Source organism: Octopus sinensis, linkage group LG9 (genome assembly GCF_006345805.1).
Source record: "Octopus sinensis linkage group LG9, ASM634580v1, whole genome shotgun sequence".
NCBI classification, from domain to species: Eukaryota; Metazoa; Mollusca; class Cephalopoda; order Octopoda; family Octopodidae; genus Octopus; species Octopus sinensis.
In genome coordinates, this window is record NC_043005.1 from 37,382,039 (window position 1) to 37,397,238 (window position 15,200).

The window sequence follows — 15,200 nt, forward strand, 5'->3', positions numbered from 1 at the left end:
TAACAACAATGGTCAGTGAAGCAACGGCCAGTGCATAAACAGTAGTAGAGATATATCTGCTTTAGTGTTAGGAATAAAGTGTTAAGCTGCAGTTGTCTAGCATCATATCCAGGAGGTAATATATTTATCACCCTAACTGTAGGGTTTAGTTTAACTAAGTAGCAGCTAAATGCCTGTTTGTTAACTATTTGAAGATTTCTTGTTGCTTTTGATTCATGCAAAAGAAAAGTTTGACTTATTAAAGAATATATTAAAAATATCAATATAAATATTTCTTATATGAAACTAAAGCTCATATTTCCTATTTTAGAAAAAAACCAAACAAGCACATTGAATAAATGCTATAGTCTTGTTTTGATAATCTTATGGAATATATTTGCCAAAATTGCTTATATGCTATTATGCATATCAGATTACCATTTTAGAATTTAGGATTATGATGACTTGTTCTTTTAAATCTGTAGACTTGATTCTTATTTAATTTTATAAAATATAACATTTAACTGAGTTTTCTCTTATTACCAGTAATAAAAAAAATAGTATTTTGTGGATTACATAATATTTGGAAAATGTTTGATAATCTTTTGTGCTTTCATAACAATTAAAAAAAAGAGATTTTATATTGCTGTTACCAGAGGATTTTGTGTGTCGTTTTCCTTTCTATTTCTGTCTTTAATGAGCCAATATCAATTAGTGGCTAAAGACTATATTACTGACCTAAAATCATGGTATTCATTTATGACAATATTTATTTCACTGTCAGCTCATGCAACAATAGATGCTCATTCCTACTTCAGGGTTGATGTTTATTCATTTTTAATTTATTATTATTTTAAGAGAGTGTCTGGTTTTAAAACAATGTCTTCTAATAGGGCATCAATGTAGTAAACTTTATTATGCTTTCTAAATCAATAGAACATTATCAAATTTGCAAGCTGAAAGTAACATCCTGACATTGAAAAGTGATGTAAACATGCTTCAAATTAAACACACACACTGCTTCCTACTAATGTCTTAAGAACTTGGATTCAATTCTTGTGCCAGATGCTTCAATATATCCTTGAGCAAGGCACTTCATATCACTTCACTCCAGTCAGCTGAAATTCAGTACTAGTGTAACCCCTTCCTTCTCTCCAGCTGTTACAGTCTTGATATTCTAGTGGGCCAATTGTGGGAAGCTGAACGAGAGTCTGTGTCTGCCCATAAAACGATTAGTGAAAGTATGGGATTTACTACCAAAGCATACTCACTTAGGAATAATGGCTTTGCTTTAACCCATGATTCTTTGGCAATACAAGTGATTTCCACCCAGTCTAAGTACTGCTTTAGAAGTTTAGCTGTGTGATATAGATGAATATCTCACTTAGCTAGTAAAGAAAATTACATTGGATTAAAACTTGTTAAAATTCAAGACAATAGAAAATGAATGAAATACAGAAGTGAAAAACAGATCAACGTCAGTTTAAATTTTACCTTGTATTTCTTCTGATATTTCAGGTTTAGTAACTCTTCATCAGGACAAATGAAAAAAATGGAAACTGTTATCATTATACAAATATGTGAAAGAAGGTAGTGACAATGTGCAAACTGGTGTTGTTATAATAACCACTCTGCCTTGTGTAGCTTTTGTCTATTGTTTAATGAAGGTTTAAGCATATTAATTAATACCTCTTTGATTTTCGACAAGAACTATACAATACCAATCTGTCAGTAAATTCTCCCACATATCTAAACAATGTTAACAGTTTATAACACTTTGCATTGTTTGGCATTTTAAGAAGTTTTAACCTAGAGGGAAAACTACTGCTGGTAGTTGTTAAACAATTTTGCTATGTGTATAGCATGATCAGATGAGATTCAGATCTCTATCACAATGATTTCTAAATGATTTATTTAGTTGTTTATATTGATTAAGACAAAAGACTTTGTAAGGACATTGTGCAAATTGAGTCAATTAGTAGAACTATGGTAACATACAAGATATTCTAAAATTAAGCTTGAGATTATATTAGTTTCTTGGAATGGCACAAACTCTTCCTTTATTGCAGAAATGTAAATAGTAATTAGATTGTAATTAGTAAAAAGATTGGTATACATATAACCTAACGAGATATTAATTCACTCTGGCTTCATCGCATAAACACGCAATACAATTTTACATTGTTTTCAGCAAACATTGCATCAGTTTTGGCTCCAAATACACATTGTAATAGTTACAATAGTTTGGAATTATGTGATTAATATATTAACTGAATAACAATTGAATTAATTGTCTTTCTCGTTTATGAACTATATTTATCCATTTTAATAATATGGTTATGGGGAAGAAAATGAAAGAAATGTTTAACGAGGTCCAGTTATTAAGTCTGTAAAATAAAATAAAATTATTAAACTTCTACATTTTAATCAGTAGAATGTAATTAATTTCTATTTATTTTTGCCTCAGCATTTATTGAAATTGTTGCCAAACATTCTCTCTTTGGATTCATTTATGCCTTGTTTTCTTTATTGATAAAGTCTATGAAGTATTTACATCTTACTTTTATTTGACCATTTCCTGGATATATCCCAATTTGTTATAACTATTTTAATTATATTAAAGCTAATATAGAAAGTCCTAAGGAAGGTAGTTAGTATATCACTGGTCACAGTTAAAATGCTGCTACCTTGAAGTTGTTCAAAATGATAATATTAATAGGGATCTATAATCTATTTTTAAAAGAGGAAATGGATAAAGATAGGATCTAGCAGTCCACTGCTTGACATGTCCCTTTTCATATCTGAGAGGTTTTTGGTCTACCACTGACCCTTTAGCACTGCTGTGCTAACATGATATTGACCAGGTGCTCTGGCCACCTTAATACTACTGGAAAAATCTGAAGTTAAGTGATTTTCCTATAAAACATGTGCACCTACTAGACCAGGAATTGAACCCATGAGCTTATGATGTTGAACATTGTTACCTAACCATTTGATCACATGTCTTCTCTAGTCTGTCAAGGCTTGTCCAAACAATTGTCATGACATTATTGTTTGCACCAACACCATTTGTATGATTAAGTGTTACTGAGTTTGTTTGGCCCATTTAATGTACTGAGGATGTCTGCTAACAAGGGAAGGTAACTACATTTTACATTTCTTCATCATGCTGTACTCAACTGTGCTAATATCTTAAATTCCATCTGCTAATGGGACTCTTGTTTTGAGTTCCAGCATTTTAAAGAGTGTAGAACTCTTAGCCACTGTTGCTACTAGGACTACTCTGACCCAGAATAGTCGCACTGTCAGGGTCCCAGCTATAGGTTAATTAGCATATCATGGAATTGCCTCAGGAAGAAGGTCACTCACAGACACCCCCAATGGGCTCAGGGAAGGTGAGGCTCTTCAGCTATTTAGCTACTCTTTTAAGGATTTATATACAAAATAATTCCATACAAATCCTGTACCCTGATAACTACTGAGCTCATGGTACTTATTGCACCAGACTAATATGGTTATATATTACCTTATGGGGTAATTTTATTGAGTGTTTAGGAAAAGGGCTAATGGAATAAACTCCAGCAGGAGATCCAGAGGAAAGTACCCTAGGGCAGATATGTACAGCTATATCTGGAACAACTTGCAGCTCTATCTTCCCTTCAAAACATAATACAATATGAGTAGAGAGACAATAAGTGTACTTGGGATTAGGTATTGTTTTCTGGAAACAGCCCAAGCATAGCAGAGGTAATTAAGTTACTGTCTTTGCAATTCTACTAACCAATGACAAAACAAGGCAAGGCAAGCCATTCATGTGCTATAGAAGCACTAGTCCCATTTCCTTACATAACCTATGCCATGAAGACCTTTAATAAAAATTCTGAGTTGATAGAAAGGTTGCCATAACATCATATTAGGAAAGTAAAAGCAGGTGAAAAACACTAATTATCAGTATTGAGTACATGACTTATGTAAGAAAAACGATAATTATTACCTGTAAGTGTTATTTTCACAGTAATTCATTAATTTTTGCTAGAAATCAGAAAAATATTAATTTTACAATTAACAATATGCTAATAAGAATATGACATCAGATTTCCTCATTCTTAATTAACTTTCAGTTCGAATAGCTGTGAATATCAATTTTGAAAATTTACACATCAAATTGATTTTGATTTGATGTTAAGATTTTAAGTCAGGGAATTTTTTTGCCTGACTCTTTACATGATCAGCCAAATCACACCTGATGATCTAACAAAAGCATTGTTGAATATGCAATCCTAGTTACACAAAGCTTGAATAAACTGATAGAAAGGTCAAAGTTGGAATTCCTTTGATCATAGGTCTATTCAGTCAGGACCAATTTGGGAAGAAACTAACATCCCAAAGCCTTCTGTTTCCACAAAATCATTGAGCCATTCATTAAAGATAAATTTACCAATCTTGACAGAATAGATCTAAAGATAAATCCATCTTAGGATATAGAATTTTCCAGTCTACTCATAGTTAGCACAAGTGTGTGTGTGAGGCATATGTGGAGCTATGTGGTTGAGAAACATGCTTCCCAACTATATGGTCTCAAGTTCAATCCCTCTGTAAAACAGCTTAGATAAGTGTCTTCTACTATAGCCCCAGGCTGACCAAAACTTTGTGTGTGAGTTTGATTGATGGAAACTATGTGGAAGACCATCATGTCTATGTATATATATATATGTGTGTGTGTGTATGTGTGTCTGTGTTATTGTTTGTATTTGACCCCCACCACTGCTTGACAACCAGCGTTAGTTTGTTTACATCCTCACAACTTAGCAATTCAGCAAAAGAGACAAATAAAATAAGTACCAGGCTTAATAAAAAAAATAAGTACTGGAGTACATTTGTTTGACTAAACCCATCAAGGCAGTACTCTATCATGGCTGCATTCTCATGACTGAAACAAATAAGAGAAAAAGGCAAAAGATAGTATCATCTTCTCATAATATCTGGTGCCTCCATTAAAGACTCTTGCATAAAATGTTAAACAGTATATGTTTTGTTGTGTCTTGGGAGGGCCATTATACCAATAACAAGCACACACACTGGTTCTATTTCACTTCTTTATTTTTATTAGTCACTTGGTTAACCATTGAGCAATCGATTGTTGATTAATTCATTTGGTTAATCAAGCAGTTAGTTTTGTCAAAGTCCTTTTGTCACCATTTGCAGCTGCATCAGTATCATGCCCTTTCCAACTCCTTGTCAGTTTCAGGTCTGTCTGTCTTCTCTAAGCCCTAAATGCAGATGACATCCAATGATTAGAGAGGAGCAAAGCTGGTGGGCTCCCCTGGATGTGCAATGTCAGTGTACACGAATGACTGAGTGCTTATGTATTGAGAGAAAAGATATAAGAGGAATTAGCTGCAGTGTGCAAGAGAGAAGTTTGTGTTGGTTGGATCATGTGATGCATATGGACGAGGACAGTTGCATAAAGAAGTTCTGATTACTGAAAGTGGAGAGAAGATGCAGAAGAGGGAAACCTAGGAAGACATCAGACAAAGTATTGAAGGCTGATCACGAAACGCTGAATCTTACAAAGATGACAAATAACCGAGATACATGTCACAATGCTGTACTCAAAATGACCCACCCACCACAACAGAATTAATATTCTAAAACCTCCTTGGTAATACTTGCCTATAAGGGGTTCTTTCCTGTCAATCTTCTCCCCCACCACATTTCATCCCCTAACACCCATCACTTCTATCACCTGAGAGCAGAATAGGAACTTACTGCACCAACCTGGCTTTCTCTGTTACCGTTACTCTCCACTCGGTTACTTTCTTCCCCTGCCTACAGTCTCCATCAATCACCTTCTTTCTATGTCTTCTCTCCTCTCTTTGTGCTGCTCTCCATCATAAACTCTTCACTTTCCTCCTACCACCCTTGATGCCCTCACATATCTGCTGCAAACCCCAACCCTGAATCTCAGCTATATTTCTCTCCATCATTTGCTACAATCACCTCACCTTGCCCACTCACCCAGCCCAAACCATCTATTGTCACCACTCAAAATGTCCCTTGAGGGCATGTCCTGACACATCCCTACCATCTTCTCTCTCACTCACACTCAATTTACCTTATTCTTCAACTTATCCTCCTTTGCCATCTGGGCTACCCATGTATCTACTCTGCAGCAAGACGTCTATATATGTCTCCACTATACCTTAAATCTGTCAATTGGCACAAGGCCACACCGACTCACTCCCTTCTAGTTGAGGAATATTTGCCTTACAAGGTACTTCGTGATTCTGACAGTGCTGGTGCTATGTAAAATGTACTGGTGATGGTACCATATAAACAGCATTGATAATTCGTACCATAAAAAAACACTAGTGCTGGAGTCTGGTGATTGGTGTCATGTAAAAAAAAATCTAGGACACCCTGGCATTAGGAAGGGCATCCAGTTGTAAAAAAAAACATGCCTAAACAGACTAAGGAACTTGGTTCAGCTCCTGGCCTTTTTTTTTTTCTTGTTGTTGTTAAGCAACAAGACGGGTAAGGGTGATTAGGTGATGGTCTAAGGGTTTAGGGGCAGGAGACCCAAGACCTTGGAAAAAAAAAACTCTGGTCATCTTGTTGTAGTCGAGGGCTCTTTGTTGACGCCTGACACCACTGGGAGGTGACCCTCGAAGTCACTGGAAAAGGAGAGTTCCAGGTCCAAATTCTTGAACGGTAACTCCTGGCCTTGACAGCTTCTGTCAAATCATCCAACCCATGCCAGCATGGAAAACAGACATTAACTGATTATGATGATTTATGAAGTTGCATGGATGTGAGTGAGAATGTACATGAGAAGGGGAGGGAGAGAGAAAAAGAGTGTGTGTGAATGTATGTTCATATGTGTGTGCACGTTATTCTGCTATGTGAGCATATGGCTGTATGTTTGTCTGGTGTAGTTTGTTCCTTAAGTGCATTGAAGAGAACGTGTGTGTTTGTGTGTGCTCAGCTGCACTTGCATATGTGTCTGGTGTACAATTTATGGTGGGCGTGGTTGTTAAAATGCTTATTCTTTGTGTCTTTATCTATTGATCCTGTCTCAGTGCCCGCGTTCACATAAATAATGTTGTAAATGAAATAAAAAAAACAGAATATATGTTATTCTATATTGTTCTTTTCAAGTTCACTTTCAAAGAGCATAATTCTAATAATAATCTTTCAAAGAGCGAAATGTGTTAATGTCTACCCCATATCTGTAGTTGTCTCAGTGATGGTCATTGAAGTTTTGAGTTCATTTGCCTTACAAGACACGAAATGTATTTTGTCCAGTCAGAGCATCTATCCATGCTCCTAACACATAAGTGGGACTGATATATTTTATCGTGATCTTTTTAAATAGTACATTAGATTATTGTATACTTCATCACTATCGTCATCATTTAATGTCTATCTTGCATTCTGGCATAGACTGGGCAACAGCTCTGTGTCCATCAAGATGAACATGAGGTTCTGACAACAAAATGTATATGCATACAACTGCCCCCTTCCAAGTTAACCCTTTCAAGCCCTTCCCACCACACTCTCATCTCCCTATTATTTACCCTTCAATCACTCTGCTAACTACTTCAGTATTCTGTTACTGTAATTACATGATGTATCATCATCATCATCATCGTTTAATGTCTGCTTTCCATGCTGGCATGAGTTGGACGGTTTGACTGAGTACTGGCAAACCAGAAGGCTGCACCAGCCTCCAATCTGATCTGGCAAAGTTTCCACAGCTGGATGCTCTTCCTAATGCTAACCACTCCAAGAGTGTAGTGGGTGCTTTTTACATGCCACCAGCATGGGAGCCTGCCAGGCGGCACTGGCAACGACCATGCTTGAATGGTGCTTTTTACATGCCATTCAGGTGGCACTGGCATTGGCCACGACAATGATTATATATGGGATGTATATGATGTATGTATATGTGAAATTAGATGAGCTTAAATATAAATCTAGTGCAGACACTGACTTGAGGAAAAAGAAAGTATTGCACAGAACAAATAAAATACAAAAGCACTTCTTAAAACAAGTCTATTTATGAATGTGGTGTTGGTGTTGGAGTTAGGATGAAAATATAATTGATAACAAGATGCAAGCAAATTATGTGTGTGTGTGTGTGTAAAGGGAGATAGGGAAAGAAAGAAATAGATAGATATAGATTGTATCTATACCTATGTTTCAGAATCTACATAATTGTGTGTATATCTGTATCTTATATATATGTCCAAGCTGTGAGTGTATACTTGTGTGTACCTGTGCATTTGTTTTCTGTAATTAACTAATAACTCATGGCAATATCAAGGCATCAGCCAATTCCTTACACATTTTGAAATCCCCAGTAGAACGCAACAGGTGTGTTCCAAATATAGATTATGAGAATTAATGAAGTATTTCCAAAATAAAATTTATATGCAGAAACAGAGAGAGAGAGAGAAAGTAGATATGTGAGAATTATATGTTTCCATTTTAACAAGTGCTGAACTGTTTATAGACATATAAATATGTTTTCTCTTTATTTCACACACACATTGTTTCCTGTCTATCAATGCTACCTTTCAATTTAATATTACATTTATATTTCCAGTATTCTCTGCCATTCCACCTTTAACAGCTTATAGCGGAACAAGTGACATGATGACTGATGATGTTCTTTAAATATGTAAATAGTGTTCATAATTAAATTAGTAATCAAGGCAGTGAGCTGGCAGAATCATAATTAGCAAGCCAAGCAAAATACTTAGCGTCGTTTCTTCTGTTTCTGCGTTTTGAGTTCAGATTCCGCTGAGGTCAGCGTTGCCATTCATCCTCTCGGGATCGATAAAATAAGCACTAGTTGAGTCTTGAGGTCGATGCAAGTTGACTTACCCACTCCCCCGAAATTGCTGGCCTTGTTCCAAAGTTTGAAACCAATAATTAAATTAATACTTATTTCAGACGTGACTATGTGGGTGCAGTTATGATGGTGTGGTTAAAAAGCTTGCTATGCAACCACAGGGTTTTGTGTTCAGTTCCACAGTGTGACAACTTGGACAAGTGTTTTCTTCTACAGCTTCAGGCTGGCCAATGCCTTCTGAATGAATTTTGTTTACAGGAAATTTGTGGAAACAAGTATAAGAGTAAAAGAGTAAGAAAATACCAGTAATGATGACTTTCTGCATTTGCTATAACATAAGAGATGCCAAGTTAACTTCCAGCCTATTATTGAGGACATTTTCTTAATAAACTAAATGTACCAATTGCAATTAGCATTCTAATTTGTTTCATTACTTCCTGCAGCCTATGATACCATGCTATTCGCTCTTTTCAGCTATCTAATATTTCCTGATTATTCTGATTGATTAGTCCCTTCCACCAAAATTGCTGCCTTTGTGGACAAAATTTGAAACCATTATTATTATAATTATTATTAATTTGGTAGCGGGTTGAAGAATTGTTAGCGGGCAAGGTAAAATGCTTAGCGGCATTCCATCTGTCTTCGTGTTCTGAGTTCCAATAATGCTAGGGTCGACTTTACCTTTCATCCTTTTTGGAGTAAATAAAGTAAGTACCAATTGGGCACTGGGATCAATGTAATTGATTTATTCCCTCCCCCGAAATTTCAGACCTTGTGCTTTTATTGGAAAGAATTATCATTATCATTATTATTGGTATAGGGTGGTAAACTGGCAGAATCCGACAAAATGCTTAGCAGTATTTTGTCCATCTTTACATTCTGAGTTCAAATACCACTGTGGTTGACTTTGCCTTTCATCTTTCGAGGTCGATAATATAAATACCAGTTGAACACTGGGGTTGATGTAATCAAGTTAGTCTCTTCCTTGAAATTGCTGATCTTGTGACAAAATTTAAAGTCATTATTACTGTTATTGTTATTGTTGTTGTGGTTGTTGTTGTTACTATATCTGAAATATAGTTGCTGGAAGTGTTACTAATGTACCTGCTGTTCACTTCCCATGAATTAAGGAGATTTTTTTTAAACTTTCTTTTTAAAGTCTGGAGGACTTTGTGGAGACTCCTTGCACTGCCAAATAATGTTGTTTTCTGGATCTGCTCTATGTTCATTTTTATACCTATCTTTTCTAACACTTTTCACTTCTTTGTTCACTGTACGTGGTGTCCCAACAACAACAACAACAACAACAACTACTACTACTACTACTACTACTACTACTACTACTACTACTACTACTACTACTACTACTACTGGCTGCTTAGTGGCATTTCATTTGTCTGAGTTCAAATGCTGCCACAGTCGAATTTGCTGGGTTGTTTAAGGATGATTAATGAAACACCCATTGCTTTTAAGGTTGAATTATTCAAACCACAGAGAATTCCTCTCAAACCATGGCTATGATGCTTCCCCATTACTTCTGTTTGTGGTCAGAGATGCATGTATCATCAGTACTAAGGGACATGCTCAACTGGTTAAGACAAACAACTGACAAATCTGCAGTACTGAGCAGAATATTTGCTATAGCCCATCCCTTACATTCAGACAAAACACGTACATGATAACATTTCCAACCAGTTAAGGTCAGAAACCATGAGAGCCACTGCTTAGTATTGCACCAGTGCTTAATATTATTAATATTATTATCAACATCATCATGGCCTAGTGGTTAGGGTGAATTATCATGACCTAGTGGTTAGGATCTCATGATCATGAGTTCAATTTCTATACTGGGTGGTGTGTTATATTCTTGAGCAAAATACTTTACTTCACATTACTCTGTGATCTTTTTGACAATTGACATGTGGTACACCAATGTACCTGTCCAGGCAATGTCGACTTGATGGAGGGAGTGAGCTAATGTATGGCACATGCATTTAATCATTATAAACAAATCATTTCTGCAGGTCGTTTGCCAAAAGTTGAATGCTCATACATTGTCTTTGATGTGAGAGTCTATCATTATCATGGCAGGCAGCTGGCAGAATCATTACTTCCAATCGTATGTTCGAATTTCAAGTGCTACTGGGGCTGACTTTGTCTTTCATCCCTTTAGGGTCAATAAAGTAATTAGCAATTGTGCACCAAAATTGTTGGCCACATGTTAAAATTTGAAACCATTATTATTATTATTATTATTATTATTATTATTATTATTGAGTGAGAGAGCAGTGCTTGCCATCAAAATGACGCTGGTGTACAAATATATGAAGCCCAATATACTCATCATGACTGCCTGTCTGATAAGGGTAGACTAGGCACATGCAGCACAATGATATGTGCATGACATGGTGATCTCATATCAAAATAAGCAGTGCATGATCTTGCAAGTGGGGCCCAGTTAGAATTTTCTTCAGGTTCAGTAGCCCATTCCGCTCAAAAGGTGTCTGAATGTTGACTGAAAAAAACAACCTGGTTACCAGAGGTGAATTATTCAAACTCCAAAGAATTCCCTTCAATGCATGGCTATAATTCTCCCTCACTACTTCTGCTTGTGATCAGAGATGCACATACCATCAGACACTAAGGGACATGCTCAACTGGTTCAGGTCAAAAGATCGACAAGCAAATCTGTGGTATTGAGCAGAACATTTGTTGTAGCCCATCTTTTACACCAAGACAAAACATGTACATGATAACACTTCCAGTCAGTTAAGATGAAAAGCCATGAGAGTCAGTGACCAATATTACACCAGGAAAGTTATTATTATTAAGGTGGTGGGCTAGCAGAATCGTTAGCACATCTGACAAAATGCTTATTGGTATTTCACCCGTTGCTACAATCTGAGTTCAAATTCTGCTGAGGTTGACTTTGCCTTTCATCCTTTTGGGATCAATAAATTAAGTACCAGTTACGTACAGGAGTCGATCTAATTGACTGACTCCTCCTCCTAAATTTCAGGCCTCTGGCCTATAGTAGAAAGGATTATTATTATCATCATCATCATCATCATTATTATTATTAGTAGTAGTAGTAGTATACATTTTGTTTTGAAGTTGGGCAAGGAAAAGAATTATTTTTTCTTTTAAATCTAAGAAATTTTAATTGAATGATTTTTCATGTGGATATTTTCACTTCAAAGGAATATAAATTTTTCTGGCATATTTATCTCAGTATCTCAATATCAGCATTTTTTTTCCCATACGAAAATCTTGTTTTCAATTAAAACTTAGATTAAACTTATTACTCACCTCATTCTCATGATTTTTCTCCTTATAAATTCTTATGTGACTTGGTTAATTAGGAAACATTTGTTTCAGTTTTAATGAATATTCACAACATTAAAATCTGCTTTGGTTTAATGACCTGGCATTGTTGACCCTTAAAGCTCCCTGTTTCCTCTCATTCAATTTCTTAGAAATTACCTATGCCATGGTACCACTATGCTGGTACCACTTAGAAGAGATCTGAATCAGATATTTGGTATTCAAATACCAAGGGGTATTTGAATATATATTATCAAAACTTATAATGCATGTTGAATTTGCTGATTATAACATTTAGCTTAGTAATCTCCTTCCTGAGTTGACTTATGTCAGGGAGTTCAAGCTGAGTGCCTGATCTTGGACAGCTAGCAGCACTTTCCTATATATTCGCATGTCTCTATCATGCATCCAATTCTATCATTAATAAATCATAAAAGCACTTTTGTATAAGAACATACTTACATTCTATTTAATTTCTTCATTTTCTTATTCAATTCTTTCTTCTTTTTTTATTCTATAAGCTGTATTAACCCTGTATCATTATATTCATCCAAGATGTTGGGGGTTAAGTGGTAACAGTGTAAGCAGTAACTATCTAATCCAGTGATTGATGTAACATATTAGAGCAAAACTAAATTTTCTTTGTACAGGATATCAGATTCTTTACATTTGCAACACAGTCCTTTATATTTATCAAACACATTTTTGTTTTTAAATTTATAATTTCCATATTGTATGTTGCATTATATCAAGAGCAAAGATTGCTGTAGACTGCCATAATCTTCCTAGAAGATCAATATTAATATACACTTTCATACTGTGGTTTTGATAATGAAAGCGACAATAGTCATGCAAATTAGCTTGTCCAAATTGCATTACCATTTATATCTCATAGGTACAGGCATGGCTGTGTGGTTAAGAAGTTTGCTTCCCAACCATGTAGTTTCAGGTTCAATCACACCACATGACACCTTGAGTGTCTCCAATATATCTATGGACTGACCAAAGACTTGTAGGTGGATTTGAGAGACAGAAACTGAAAGAAGTCCATCATTATGTTTGTGTGTGTGTCTGTGTGTGTGTGCGTGTGTCTGTGTATATGTGTACATGTTTTTTGTGTGTATGTGTGTGTACTCTTGTCTTCATATTATGTAGTGATTGTAAATGAAATCATCATCATCATATCAGCAGTGTTGTTTGCTTTTAGTCCTCCGTGGAAATATTTGGCTGAGAGAAATGCAACCTTAAATGGAAACAGGTGGGCATTGGTGACAGGAAGGGCATCTGGCTGTAGAAAATCTTCCTCAATATATTTTGTCTGACCCTTACAAGCAGGGAAATGTCTGTAATAAATGATGATGAAGATGATCTGAACTTACCTTTGGAGTGGCTGTGTGATAAGTAGCTTGCTTACCAACCACATGGTTCTGGGTTCAGTCCCACTGTGTGGCACCTTAGGCAACTGTTTTCTACTATAGCCTCAGGCTGATCAAAGCCTTGTGAGTGGATTTAGTAGACGGAAACTGAAAGAAGCCTGTCGTATATATGTATATATATATATATATATATGCGTATGCATGTATATATGTTTGTGTGTCTATGTTTGTCCCCCAACATCGCTTGACAACCGATGCTGGTGTGTTTACATCCCTGTAACTTAGCGGTTCAGCAAAAGAGACCGAAAGAAAAAGAACTAGGCTTACAAAGAATAAGTCCTGGGGTCGATTCCTTCGACTAAAGGCGGTGCTCCAGCATGGCTGCAGTCAAATGACTGAAACAAGTAAAAGAGTAAAGAGTACTAGTATATTGTCATCATTATCATTTATGTATTCCTATTGATGTGGATTGATGTTGATAGCTCCATAAAGAAGTTCTAATCCCTCAAAGTGGCTGAATCTCGTGGAAGAGGGAGACCCAGGAGTATGTGGGATGAAGTACTGAAAAATGACCTTAGTACACTAAACCATATAGAGGAGATGACAAAGGACTGAGAGTTCTGCCAACCTGGTGTACTCAAGAAGACCCATTCTCCACAGCTTAAGTGTTAATGCCACTCCCCCTGCTGAAGAGGATTGACCAGCAAGAGCCCTTTCCTGTTGTTACACAAAAGCGCTCAGCATACTGTAAAGTGGTCGGCATAGGGAAGAGCATCCAGCCAGAGGAACCAAGTCAAATCAGACTGGAATATGGTGCAGCTCTCCTGCTTGCCAGTTACAGCTGAACTGTTCAACCCTTGCCAACATGGAAAACAAACGTTAAAGGAGGAGGAGGAGGAGGAGAGGATGATGATGACGATGATGACGATGATGACGATGACGATGATGATGACGATGATTATTATTATTATATTATTATTATTATTATTATTATTATTATTATTATTATTATTATTATTATTATTATGGGGTTATGGATTAGCACATTAGACAGAATGCCTTGCATTATTACTTCCAGCTCTTTACATTTTGATCTCAATTCCCATTAAAGGCCAAGTTTGTTTTTTATTTTTCTGGGTTGATAAAATAATATATCAGCCAAGTATGAGGGGCAATAGTATTGACTACTTTACGTCATCTCAAAACTACTGGCCTTGTGCCCAGCCTGGCAAAATCATTAGCACACTGGTCAAAATGCTTAACAGCATGTCACCTGTCAGAGTTAAATTGTTGCCATGGTGACCTTTGTCTTTTATTTGTCTGGGGTTAATAAAATAAGTATCAGTTGAGCACTGGGAACAATGTAATCAAATACCCCCTCCCACAAAAGTTTAGGCTTTTTGCCTATATTACAAAGAATTATTGTTATTGAGTGAGAGAGCAGTACATGCCATCAAGATGGCTCAGAAGTACAAATGTACAAAGCCCAGTATACCCATCATGACTACCTGTCCGATAAGGGTACACCAGGCACATGCATCACAAACATATGTGCATGATATGATGACCTCATATCAAGATAAACAGCACATGACCTTGCAGGTGGGGGTCCAGGTAGAAATTTCTTCAGGTCAAGTAGCCCATCTTGCTCAAGAGGTCCCTGA

The 15,200-nt window shown here is 36.2% G+C and overlaps 1 protein-coding gene across 8 annotated transcripts in view; it reads left to right on the forward strand.

Moving 5' to 3' along the window:
• The window catches only part of LOC115215824 (protein lev-9-like), a 1,149,105-nt gene that overhangs the window by 252,065 nt on the left and 881,840 nt on the right, over nt 1–15,200 (forward strand). The window lies entirely within an intron of this gene.